At 43.5% G+C, this 11954-nt stretch overlaps 1 protein-coding gene across 2 annotated transcripts in view; it reads right to left on the bottom strand.

Annotated features, from left to right (window-relative positions):
- Positions 1 to 11954, bottom strand: part of FRMD4A (FERM domain containing 4A) — a 337605-nt gene that overhangs the window by 239336 nt on the left and 86315 nt on the right. The window lies entirely within an intron of this gene.

The raw sequence follows: 11954 nt of genomic DNA, 5'->3' as shown, positions 1-11954 counted from the left end.
AGCACCGGACAACAATGAGCCCGCCCGCGCTAGGCCGGCCGCGGCCTCCCAGAGCCTGGAATCCGGTCACTCCGGGCTGGCGGCACACGCAAGTGGGGACAAAGTTAGGTCCTGAAGGAGGCTGCGGGCCTGGAGAGGCTGTGCGGGAGGAAGAGAAGGGGCTCTAACACGGACGACACTCACACACAACCAAAAACATACAGAAAATCCCCACCCCGTGAGCCAGAGAAAGAGGCGACTTTGGCTGCGCTTGGCTGAAGGTGTAGCGCCCCTGAGCTAGCCCAATTTTCTTGATTTTTAATCTCCCTCAACTCTTTGGGAATAGAAGTTCCTGTGAGGTAACTATTGTCAGGGATTCGCAACAATTACTGGAGAAAGAAGACTTCCATTTCCGGGGGAGGACAACCTGACAAGTATGCTTTGCAAAAAAAAAAAAGAAACAAACTGGGAGAATATCCCTACCAAGAACAATAACTCAATTCACATGGCAAGCCTAAATGTTTATTGCTTCAGTAGCTCAATTTGCCCCAGACACATTTTTTCCCCCATGAATTGTCAAAACACAGTTGACAAAATAAAGGGGAAGTAGACAAGGGGCACTGCTTAGCAAAGGGGCAAAAGCTAGCTTGTCTCAGGGGTAAAATTTTTAGAGTTCATACATGGCTGAATTTCCCAGCATCCATCCATTCATCATCCATCCACTATTCAAGGGTGAGATAGGTTGTCCTCTCACCGTAGCTGAAGGAGACCCTGGCCAATCTAGCACCATGATTTCCAGGGCACTGGCAGGAGTGAAAACTTACAAACTTTGTAATAATAAGAAACCTCCCAGTCCTATCTCCCAGAGCACACCCACTGTGTGTTCTTCTCTAAAGATCTCTGAAGTAAAATTTTGAGAGGTCAAGAGATCTCACAGTCAATAAAGAGAAACTCAGTGTACAGTCAGTGTTGGAGGTGAAGGTGAACACGTGGGGTTAGAACTGCCTGTCTTAGTTCAAACTGTCTTGATCACATGCTGGTGACTGGGGACTCCACATGATTCTCGGGATCTGAGTCAGGGTAAGCTGTTTCTGCACGGGATGTGTCTGCGTTTTTGGAGCCCTTGAGGACTGTGCCAATGCTAAGTCCAATTCTTTCAAAAGGCAATTGAAGCCCATTTCCTCCTGTCCTGAGGCCCTCAAGGGAGTGTTATTTCTTTGGATGCAGACTGTTTCCAGTGCTGGTTTGTTGTGACTGCAACACTTAGTAGGGGGTGATTGAGGAAATGTTCAAACCTACCATTTCTCTTCAGATATTCAGTTCCCACCTTTAGAAGAGTCACTGGCTTCCATTCACCTGCTGCTTTTCCATTTGGCCACTGGAAGTCTCAATATGTGCTAAACTGAACCTGTCCCACCGGAAGTCCAGGTGTCCTATCTCAAGACAGAGCATCTGTCCAACTGCCACAAGCCAGAAGTAGGGATGGAGGGGTCTTTTATCACCTTCCATTCACTCATTCCCCATGTTCAGGTGGTCACCAAACAGTCCTCATAAATAGCTCTGGACAGTTCGTTAAGAGCAGCCCCTTATCTGACTTGCTCCAGCAGCACCTGGGTTGGTTAACCTGTGTAGATGAGCAACCCCTGCCCTAGCCTTCTATGCACATCACCTTGCAACAGTCCCCAGCAGCTTCCTGACTAGGTCTTGTCTCTGAAGCGCTTTCTCCACACTAGCTGGAGTAACTCCCCTAAAACTCAGATCTGGTCATAGAACTTCTTCACTTAAACCTGTTCTGGACTTCCCTGGCTCTTAGAAATAAAGTCCACAGTTCTTCAGATAGCAGAATGGCCTGAGCACCAAACCTCCCTTATCCATCCAGCCTTATCTTTTGCCACCTGGCCCCAACAGGGTCCACTCACCTTCTGTGCCCAGCTCCCTTTCCAAATCCCTGTATCCCAGGTTCTCACTCATCTCCTTGCTACCCAGCAGCCAGTGACTTTACAAACAACGCAGATCATGTCCCTGCACAACTTAACCATTGTCGATGGCTTCTCATTGCTCTTGAAGCATCCTCTCCATCTTCCTCATGTGTTAATCTCCCTGTCCCTCTGTACTTTGCCACACAGGCCACCTTTCTGCCCTTGCACAACTCTTCTCTTTGCTTTTGTATTTCTCATTCTTCCTGGCCTGAATGCCCTTCCACCCTCACACCCCACTCTGGATAGCTAGCTCCTTGTCATCCTTCAGCTCTTTAACTCGAAGGCTGCCTCCTAGATAACCTTCCCTGCTCAACACCTGGGAAAAGGCCTCTCCCAGGTACTCTTTGTATCATTATCATTTATTTCCTTCCTAACTCTTCCCCACAATGGGTATTCATAGCCCCATGATAAGGTCACAGACCGATTTCAGACTGCCTGGGCTTACATATTGCCTGGGCCACCTGCTACCTGTGCAACCTTGGGCAAGTTTCTCTGTGCCTCACTTTTCTTATCTAGGAAACAGGGATAAGAACACTGTCTATCTCATAGGGTTGCTATGAGGATTAAGGGAATCAGTATATGTGAATCATTTAGAACAGGGCCTGGCTGAATATGCTAAAACCCTGTGTTTTCTTCTCACTGTTTCCCCATGAGACCTGGGTTAGTATATGGCACAGGATCTTTTTACCCCCTAAGCCAGTGGTTCTCAACCTCCCTAATGCTGCGACCCTTTGATACAGTTCCTCATGCTGTGGTGACCCCCAACCATAAAATTATTTTTGTTGCTACTTCATAACTGTTATGAATTGTAATGTAAATATCTGATATGCAGGATGGTTTTAGGCAACCCCTGTGAAAGGGTCATTCGACCCCCAAAGGGGTCGCGAACCAAAGGTTGAGAACCGCTGCCCTAAGCCTTTTGTGTTTGGTGACAAGACAGAGAATGACTAACAATTCCGGGAAGAAAAACCTTATTTGTAGAATTTAAGCACTAAGAGAAATAGGCCATGGTAAAACTTGATAAATAAGATAAAATTCAAACTTAATTTATTTAGAAGTTAATGAAAATATAGAGAAAATATGTTCTCTGTTTCAACAGTTGTGATCCTTGGAGTTGATGGATGGACAAGCTTTGCGGGTCAGAAGTCTGTAACGGTCTGCTTTCCACAGAGCAGCCAATGTGGCCACAGGGAATGCAGGCAGTTACTTGTAAAGGCATAAAGAATCAAAGGATCTTTGCAAAGTGTTGGTCCATCTGCCTGCCTTAACATGCAGTTGTGATGAAAGAAGATAGTGTTTCCATTTTCAGCTCCAGTTTGATACTTTTTGAAGAATCTAACTGAAAACAACAACAACAAGACAAAAACCAACACGCAAATGGCAGGCTGGTTTCTGGACATTCACCTTCGTGTTTTGCTTTCATGGCTGGAGAAGTTTCAGAAAGAAAGAGAAATACTTTTCCTTTTGCCCTTGCAGAAGGCAAGCAGGATTTAAGACCTGAATACCTGGGGCTCTCCTTGCTTCTCTCCACACAATTAGGGATCTTTGTTTTGAAAAGAGCTGAACTCTCAAAGACAGGAGAGGTGGTCTGTGGCTTAAGAGTGGGGTCTAAAAAGGGACCGGAAAAGGCCATAGCAGCCCCCAGAAGAAGGGAAGGGGTAACAACTGTCTACATGCCTCAAGAAGGCATCTGTCAGCAGATGGTCCAGCATGTGGACGCTGGATGAGGGTACTAAGTTTTAAAAGGTGTGTCTTAGGCAAAGGATCTTGGGGTTCAGCCAGGAGGGAAGGGGTCTTTGGCTTTAAATGGACCTCAAATTCTTGGATACTGAGCATCTCAGTGGCAACTAGTCTGGATTGATGACAAGAGACCTTTTTCTTGTCGTGAGGTACAATGTGAGCCAGGGAAGAGGAAAGAATGAGTAAATTCCTACCTCCTTGGTGGGCAAGGATGTAATCAAGATTTAAGTGGGTTTAGAAAAGTAAATTAATGTGATTTTTTATGCTCAAAGTTGGATAGCAAAAAGTATGCACTCTATAAATAAAAGTACCAAGTTCTTAACTCTGAGATCTGAAGTCATAGCTTTCCTGACAAGCTCTGGGCAGTATATGGGGCAATTAAGAGGAGATTCCTCAGCTCAAATCTTGGCCAGAGTGCCACTGTGGGTGGGAAAAAAATGGCTGTCACTTGTGCCTTTGCGTATCTGCCTTGCTGAGGACAGGTGCCATCAGGAGCACGGATCTGAGTCTGGACTGCACAATCCTTTCCTAGGAGACAGTAACCAGGCCCTGGTCTGAAGGCTTCATGTGACCTTGAGTCTCTTGACTTTTGGGTACCCATTTCTTCACCTTTAAAAGAGGCCTGGTAATAATATCTTTCTTCAGCCTTATGAAAACTATGGATTCAACACATTATTCCCCAAACCATACAACTGATAACAACTCATAGCTAACATTATTTGAGTATATAATCTGGACTAGGCACAGTCCTAAGAACTTTCCAAACATTCGTTAACTGGATCAGTACAAGATGTTCTTGAGGTGGACACTATTTTTATCCCTTTCTACAGATGAGGAACCTGGGATTTAAAAAAGGAAGCAATGTACTGAGACAACAATCACATTTGAACCCAGAGTCATTCTTTTGAGATCCTGAGCATTACCTTCCATGGTTGGACTACCACATGGTATGTATGTGTATGTACGTATATGTATGTGTATGTATGTATGTATGTATATGTATATGTATGTATGTGTGCACTCACAGTGAGAATGGCCACTAAGTTCCTTTACATACAACTATTTTTTTTTAAATATATTTTATTGATTTTTTTACAGAGAGGAAGGGAGAGAGATAGAAAGTTAGAAACATCGATGAGAGAGAGACATCGATCAGCTGCCTCCTGCACATCCCCTACTGGGGATGCACCTGCAACCCAGGTACATGCCCTTGACCGGAATCGAACCTGGGACCTTTCAGTCCGCAGGCCGACGCTCTATCCACTGAGCCAAACCGGTTTCGGCAACAACTATTAATTATAGAGTGAATGAAGCGCAGTTGGAGTTCGACAGTAAGCTATATTGTCCCTTGGTTCCTAAACTGCACCCTATGGACAAATATTTACATCCTATTTCCTATCTTTCTAGAGAATAATACTGGCATCTTTTCCCTCCACACTCCACCAGTTTTAAGAATAGACTGGCCAGTGTTGCTCAGTGGTTGAGCGTGGGATCAATGACTCTCATTTTTGATGTTTCTATCTCTCCCTCTCCCTTCCTCTCTGAAATCAATAAAAATACATTTTATTTTTTTTTTACAAAAGAATAAACAAAGACCCCTTTGGGGAAGGTTATAGTGCTTGACTGGTTTTAAGTGACTCCTATTCCATTTTTATACCCAATCCTTTTTCTCCTTCTCCCAGGTCAATGAAAGAACAATGATGAACCACTTCAATCAAAAAGGAAGAATTTCAGCTTCCCTTATAGCCTGAGTAAGTACTTGAAACCATGGTCCTTAGGGTATATGAAGAACTCATTTAATAGCTGTGCTTTATTTCGTTATTTTTATAATAGCAATGTCATCTTAATAGCTATGTTTTATAATCTTGTTATGTTCTCATTATATTAGATTATTGCTTATTATTCTTTCCTGGTTGGGAATCATGGTTTAGACTGCCTCAACGCATGGCAACAAAAACCCAGGGCAAGTCTTTCTGAAACACAGAGAAGGATCTATCAAAACATCACAAGCTAATTAATGTAATTTGGAGCCCCTGGGAGCAGTTTTATTATAGTGAGCACCATAGTATAAAATGATATACATTATAGATACACACAAGTACATAGATTCCCTCTCTCACCAAACCCTTTCTGTTTATTTACTAGTTAACACTTGGCACTTACTAAGTGCCAGATACTGATTATGTGCTTTACATATAATAACTGATGTGATCTTCCCAGCAGCCCCATAAGCTGTACTCTTGGTAACCCCATTTGCGGGGAGAGGATGGAGGCACAGGGAGAGAGTTATAGCCCACCTAAGGTTCTACAGATGGTAAGTAGGCAACAACCAGTTACCAAACTTGGGCAGTCTGACTTCAGAGTCTGCATTGCTAATCCTCACTCATCTTCCAATTGTCCAGTATTTGGAGGCCTCACATCCCTTATAGTGCCTCGCACAATGTCTCTCAACTGGAACTCAATACTCGTTATTTATCTGTTGGCCTTTTGCCCATTACAAAAGGGGGCTAAGACAGAAATAGTTGTGAAATTGAATGAAAATATTTTCCGCAAATATTTCTTTTTCATTTGTAACTATGAAAAGTGTGAAGTATTATGTACAAGTAACATCAATCAATCAATTTCTTAAGGAAGCAACAAGGATGTATTAAAATGATGAGTCAGCGAGGGAGGAACAGCCCCAGGATTTGACAGACACAGGCCCCCGTGTTGTAGGAAGAAAAGGCAAGTCAGTCTCTTGGAGGTGAGATGGGGCTGGAAGCTATCATGGAGTGGTGTGATGATGTCTCCTGCAACCAAGTACAAATCACTCCTACCCCCAAATTATAACAGCAAGGAATACATTCTAGTCCACGTTACAAACTAGAGTTTTGTGTAGCACATTTCTAGGGTTCTGACTTCACCAATAGGAAGCTGGCTAGGGTACTTGCTGAGATGGGATTGGATACACAAGATCAGAACTCAAAGAAATATCTGGGTGGAAAATTTTAAATGTTGGGAATGTCTAGTAGCAGGCTGCTCCCAAATATGCCAAAATGGCATACTGATTATTTCAAATTAAAATTTCTTAAGAAGCATCTGGTACAAGAAGGGCACTCTGACCCTCCTCTGTCCCTCTGAGAACAGGAAATAAATCTTTCATGTGAAAGTTACCCTCCCTGCACCAGGAGGAGAGACAGCCTTACGACTAGAGATAGAGGATGCAGGACAGAGACGCCTGAACACAAACCTTGTTGCCTTTTACTAACTTACTATCCCAAGAGAAAACATTCTTACTAATTAGCGCCCAAACCTACATTTCTTTGTCCATCAAATACCCACAAATTCATTGTTTCATTGCATAAAAAGTATAAAAGTTGCTTGCTTTGGACATTTTCTTTAGGGCTCCATTTACATGAGTTCTCCCGATCTCCTGTTACTGTCTCACAGCCATTGAACTCTTAGACCAGCCTGAAGAACCTGGAGGGTAGAATAAAACTTCTTCCTCCCCAATACTACACACAGAAGGCATCTGTACCTATGGAAAGTGGGGAGATCACCTAGAAGAGGTGCTCTAGGTAGAAAGGAGATCTTAGGACCTAGTTCTAAGACAGTGGTTCTCAGATATAAGCCGGCAGCAGGATCACCTGGAAGATTCTGGGTCTCACCCTCTCAGGCCTCCCTGGAGTTTCTGATTTATACATAGCTCTGCATTAGGAGTGTAAGAATTTTCATTTCTTACAAGTTCAGGTGATGTTGCTGCTGCTGGTCGATCAGTACCACTGTTCTACCTTCATTTTGCTCCAGGCATTCTGCCCTCCCAACTCTCCTCCCAACAGCTAGGCTTGCTCTAGCCTCAGGGCCTTTGCATTTCCCCAGATATCAGCAGGCATCAAGGGGCCCTTTCCAGGTCTCTGATCAAATTCTACTTTACTAGTGAGATCTTATCTGACCATCTCACTTTCATCCTTGTTTATCTTTTCAGTAGAGAGAAATGGAGCTAAGTTTTATTTATTTTTCATAGCTGTCCCTCATTTTTTAAATGCCAAAAATCACAGTGACCTATGATCATTTTTCTTAAAAAATAGCAACTCCTCTGGCTTGCCCTTCTGTTGCTGCCCTCTCCCTAATCCCTTCCCTGTTTTATTTTTCTCTCTTGTCCTTGCCACCTTCTAACAGACTATGTAACTGTATTTTATTTATGTGTTTGTTTGTTACCTGGAGAGCAAGGATTTATGTCTGTTTATTTCTGATTCTTCTGAATCTAGGTCATCTGCACCTAGTGAATATTCAATACATATTAATTAAAAGAATAAATAAGGCCTGGCCAGGTAGCTTAATTGGTTAGAGCATCATCCTGATAGGCCAAGGTTGCAGATTTGAACCACAATCAGGATATGTACGTACAAGAAGCAACCAATGAATGCATAAATAAGTAGAACAACAAATTGATGTTTTTCTCTCTCAAATAAGTAAATATTTAAGGGTAAGTAAAATGAATAAATGAACATCCTCACATGTAGAATTGTGGTTTTAAGAAGTTAATTCTGATGGAAACCCTTCCTATCTGGTGATCTCCATATAAAAAATAAGATATAACCATGTTGCTCCATTTTGAAAAATACTCTCCTCTTGCATCTGGGGTAAGGTCAAAGGACTTGGCAGGTATTCATCAGGAGGCACTGGTTGGGGCAGGGGGCTGACAACAAGCAGACTCTGCATGGCCCCTGGCTCCTTTTGCTTACTACCTGGTCATAAACAGGGCCCTCCTGCTGATTCACTCACTCTTCCCTGCTGGCATGTCATCCCCAGCCAATGAGAAACTCATGCAAGTCCTTGTTGCTTCTTGCTTCTGCTCACACTCTAGCTCTGGGCAGAAGACCTTCTTCCCCTCCCCTTCCCTTCACCAGGCCAACTCCCTTCACTCTTCACACTCATCTTCCTGGCTGCCATCCCAGAGGTCCTCTCTAGTGCTCTAAAACAGCCCATGCCTATCTCTATACATAGCACTTTATTATAACCATTTCTGCACATGTCTGTATTCCTTACTCCACTGGGGATTTCTCATGGGCAGAAATTAGTGAAACCTTTGCTTATTTTTATTTGGAGAATTTTATTTTATTCTAAGTGCTCAAAATTTGTTGATTTGTACACTGTGTATTTAATTTTGCTTTACCACTTTCTTTGGGCCAAGCATGATGATAATTACCCAATAGATTTTTATAATTAAATCCATCCAGCTAATAAATAAAAAACAGGAGAAGCATCTGTGATGGGAGAGAACAGCGTCTGACCAGTGTTTATATGCAATTCCATGTAATTGTCTCATAAAGGCGGCCTAAATTACAGTCCGTCTGCAACTGAAGGCAGGCTCTGTCTCTGCTAAGAGAGCTGGGATCAGGCGCCATGCTGCACTGCAAACATCAAAGCCCCATTTGGGGAATCCCTGCATGTGCTCTGAAGACTCCTAGAAGCAATCACTGAGGCCTAACAAAAGCACTTAATAATCCAGCAGGTGTAATTTCTAGATGCCTTTTTCATCTCTTCTCTTAGTCCCTACTTAGTAAACTCTAAATTGTTTGGATGTTTGCTTTGGGAGATCGAAGATGCTTCCTTCATTTATCTTCTTCTAACTTCTCTCATGTGGTCTGGAGAAGATCTTCCAAGTCCCTCTTCTTATCTCACCCCCCTTTTCACTCTCTCAAAAATTCAAAACAAGGCAAACCAGCAGTGTGGTCTGAAGTGGAGCCTAAGCAAAGGCCCGGGTAGCTGGGGACCGTTTCAGTCTGTGATTTCAGTAGAAGAGGGCATTTACAGGGGAGAGGATGGGAAGTATCTTCAGAATCTTCAGGGAAAGCCTCCTGTACTCTTTATAAAGGAAAATTGCCCTTGAAAATGGTTAAACCTAAATCGCTATCAGATAATAATAATAATAGCTGTTGTGCATTATCTATAATCCTTGAGGCAACACTACACAACAGGAATTATGGTCATGAGCTACATAGCAACTTTTTGGTCAATGACAGTTGTATATCATAGCCCAGCTGTGTAGTAGGCGATATCATCTAGGTTTGTGTAAGTGTACTCAATGATGTCCCCATAATGATGAAATCACTTAAGGACTTATTTCTTAGAATGTATCCTTGTTGTTAAGTGGAGCATTATTTCCCATTGCATAGATCCAGAAATTGAGGCCCAGAAATATTAAGTAACTTGCCAAAAGTCCAAACCCAGAAAGATATTTGAACCCAAGTCTGTCCCCCAGGCCTTCAAAGTATGTTCTTTTCACTGAGGCTTAATTTTGAGCAAAAGCAGAAACCTGTCGATCAAGGGCTCACAGCGGGAAGAGTCTCAGGACTACTTTCTGGTGAGGGAGAGCACAAGGGCGCTCCAAAGGTAATGTTCACCTAGGTGACACTTTTGCTGAGTGCTGCTCCCAGCTGCCCTCAAAACCATTGCCACCTCTAGCTGAGCTCTGCAGACACACGGAGGTGTTCTCCAGCAGCACCAAGTTCAATGACAGGCCACCGCTGGTCATTGCTGGCCTCAGTTCGCCAACCTGGCATAGTCCTTGGTTATACTTTTGAAGCAGTTATTGGAGGATTCTCTCTATTTTCACCCTAATCCTCGTGGTAATCACAGTCACATCTCTGATTCTCCTCCTCATCCCTGACGGGCATTGAGAGTCAATCTGAGACTTGGGCAGCACCTCCCTTATCTGTCTACACAGCACACTGAAACTGGTGTTATAATTCAGTTTCCTGCTCAAAGACACCAAGAAAATAATTTTAGTGGTTAGGAGTTTATACCTGGGTTTAAACCACAGAGCAGCAACCGTTGTATAGCCATAGGCTAACGAGTTCTAACCTTCTCTCGGTCTCACTTTCCTACGCACAAGTTTGCCATGAGGATTGCATTGCATAAAATTTTGGGCACAGAGCATGTGCTTAATAAAACACATGCTATTAATATTCTTATTTGTATTATCTGCATCAACTAATGACGTAAAATCTGATAGCTTTTGTCTATATATGATACCCTCTTCCCCACTACATTAGATGTTGATTCTTGGTTTAAGCCTGAGTGCTATGAGCTTTAATGAGATCCAGATGAGTTAAGTACAGTAAATAGGCAAGTATATTTCTTTGTTCTAAATAATTGTGTCCTGAATTCTATCCTTTTCCTCTGAGTGCACCCTCTCCTTGCAGAGATGTTCACCCTGCTCATCTGTGATTAATTTAAGGGTGGTGCAAGTCCAGTTAAGTAGCCCTCAACACCTTGCTCAGCCATTGAGGCTATGTTGTTTGCGTTAAAAGGATGCCCCCTAGAATAGACAACCAGTCACAGCATGTGCCCCTAAAGGGTCACTCGGTCCCATCCTCATATGTGTGGTGCAGCACGTCAATACCCACTTGTGAACTTCTGGTTAAATGCTTGTAGCCCCAGATCATTCAGCAAGTCAACAACAACACCGGCGAAGTGGAGGCTGAACTCCAGTGTTTCACTGCATTTCTTAGGAGTCTAAAGTAACTTCCATTTTTCTATAAGAAAAAAATCAGTAGAGGAAAATGGGAAATGAGCCTGGCTTTTATAAGTTTGTTCAATCTCCAGTTCAGTGGGAAATCTAATCCAGATTAGACAAACAAATGAGGACAAAGCAGATTGGGGCACATACAGTCCTGCATGGCTATGGTCTGAACCATTCATGTGGCGCTCTGTGGGGGAAGGCTTGTGTGAGCGCCTCCTCTGAACAGGCAAGGAAATGAGTTCTGAGTGGTTCCTGGCCCACCCAAGGGTTCCCAATGAATTTGGGGGACATTCAGAATTAGAATAGACAGCTTCTCACCCTGGGTCAAGAGCCCTGCTCACCAGTGTCTGTCACCTACCGGAACCTGCACAAGTTGTTGCTAGGTCAAATATGAATATTCTTTTAAGTTGTATGTTGTGAGTTCCTCCTAATACAAAAGTACCTAATTTCTTTTATATTTATTTGTCCTTCTTTAAAAAGTATCTTATCTAATAAAGAGGGAATATGCTAATTGATCCTCACAAAGTCAAAGATGGCAGCACCCATGGCCAATAAGGAGGGAATATGCTGATTGACTTCCCCACCATCAACGATGGCAGCGCCCACAGCCACAAGATGGTGGCGTCCAGTCCCCCCACCGGGGCTAGCAGGTGTGCAGCAAGACCGGGCCCGGCCCCTGGTGGGCCCCGTCGCTCTGCGCTCCTGCCTCCAGAGTACCCCAGTCCCTTCAGCCCCCCCCCCCCACCTGC

The sequence above is a fragment of the Myotis davidii genome, unplaced genomic scaffold (genome assembly GCF_000327345.1).
Source record: "Myotis davidii unplaced genomic scaffold, ASM32734v1 scaffold660, whole genome shotgun sequence".
NCBI classification, from domain to species: Eukaryota; Metazoa; Chordata; class Mammalia; order Chiroptera; family Vespertilionidae; genus Myotis; species Myotis davidii.
Note: the sequence above shows the minus strand (reverse complement) of the source record. Positions and strands in the feature narration are given on the sequence as shown.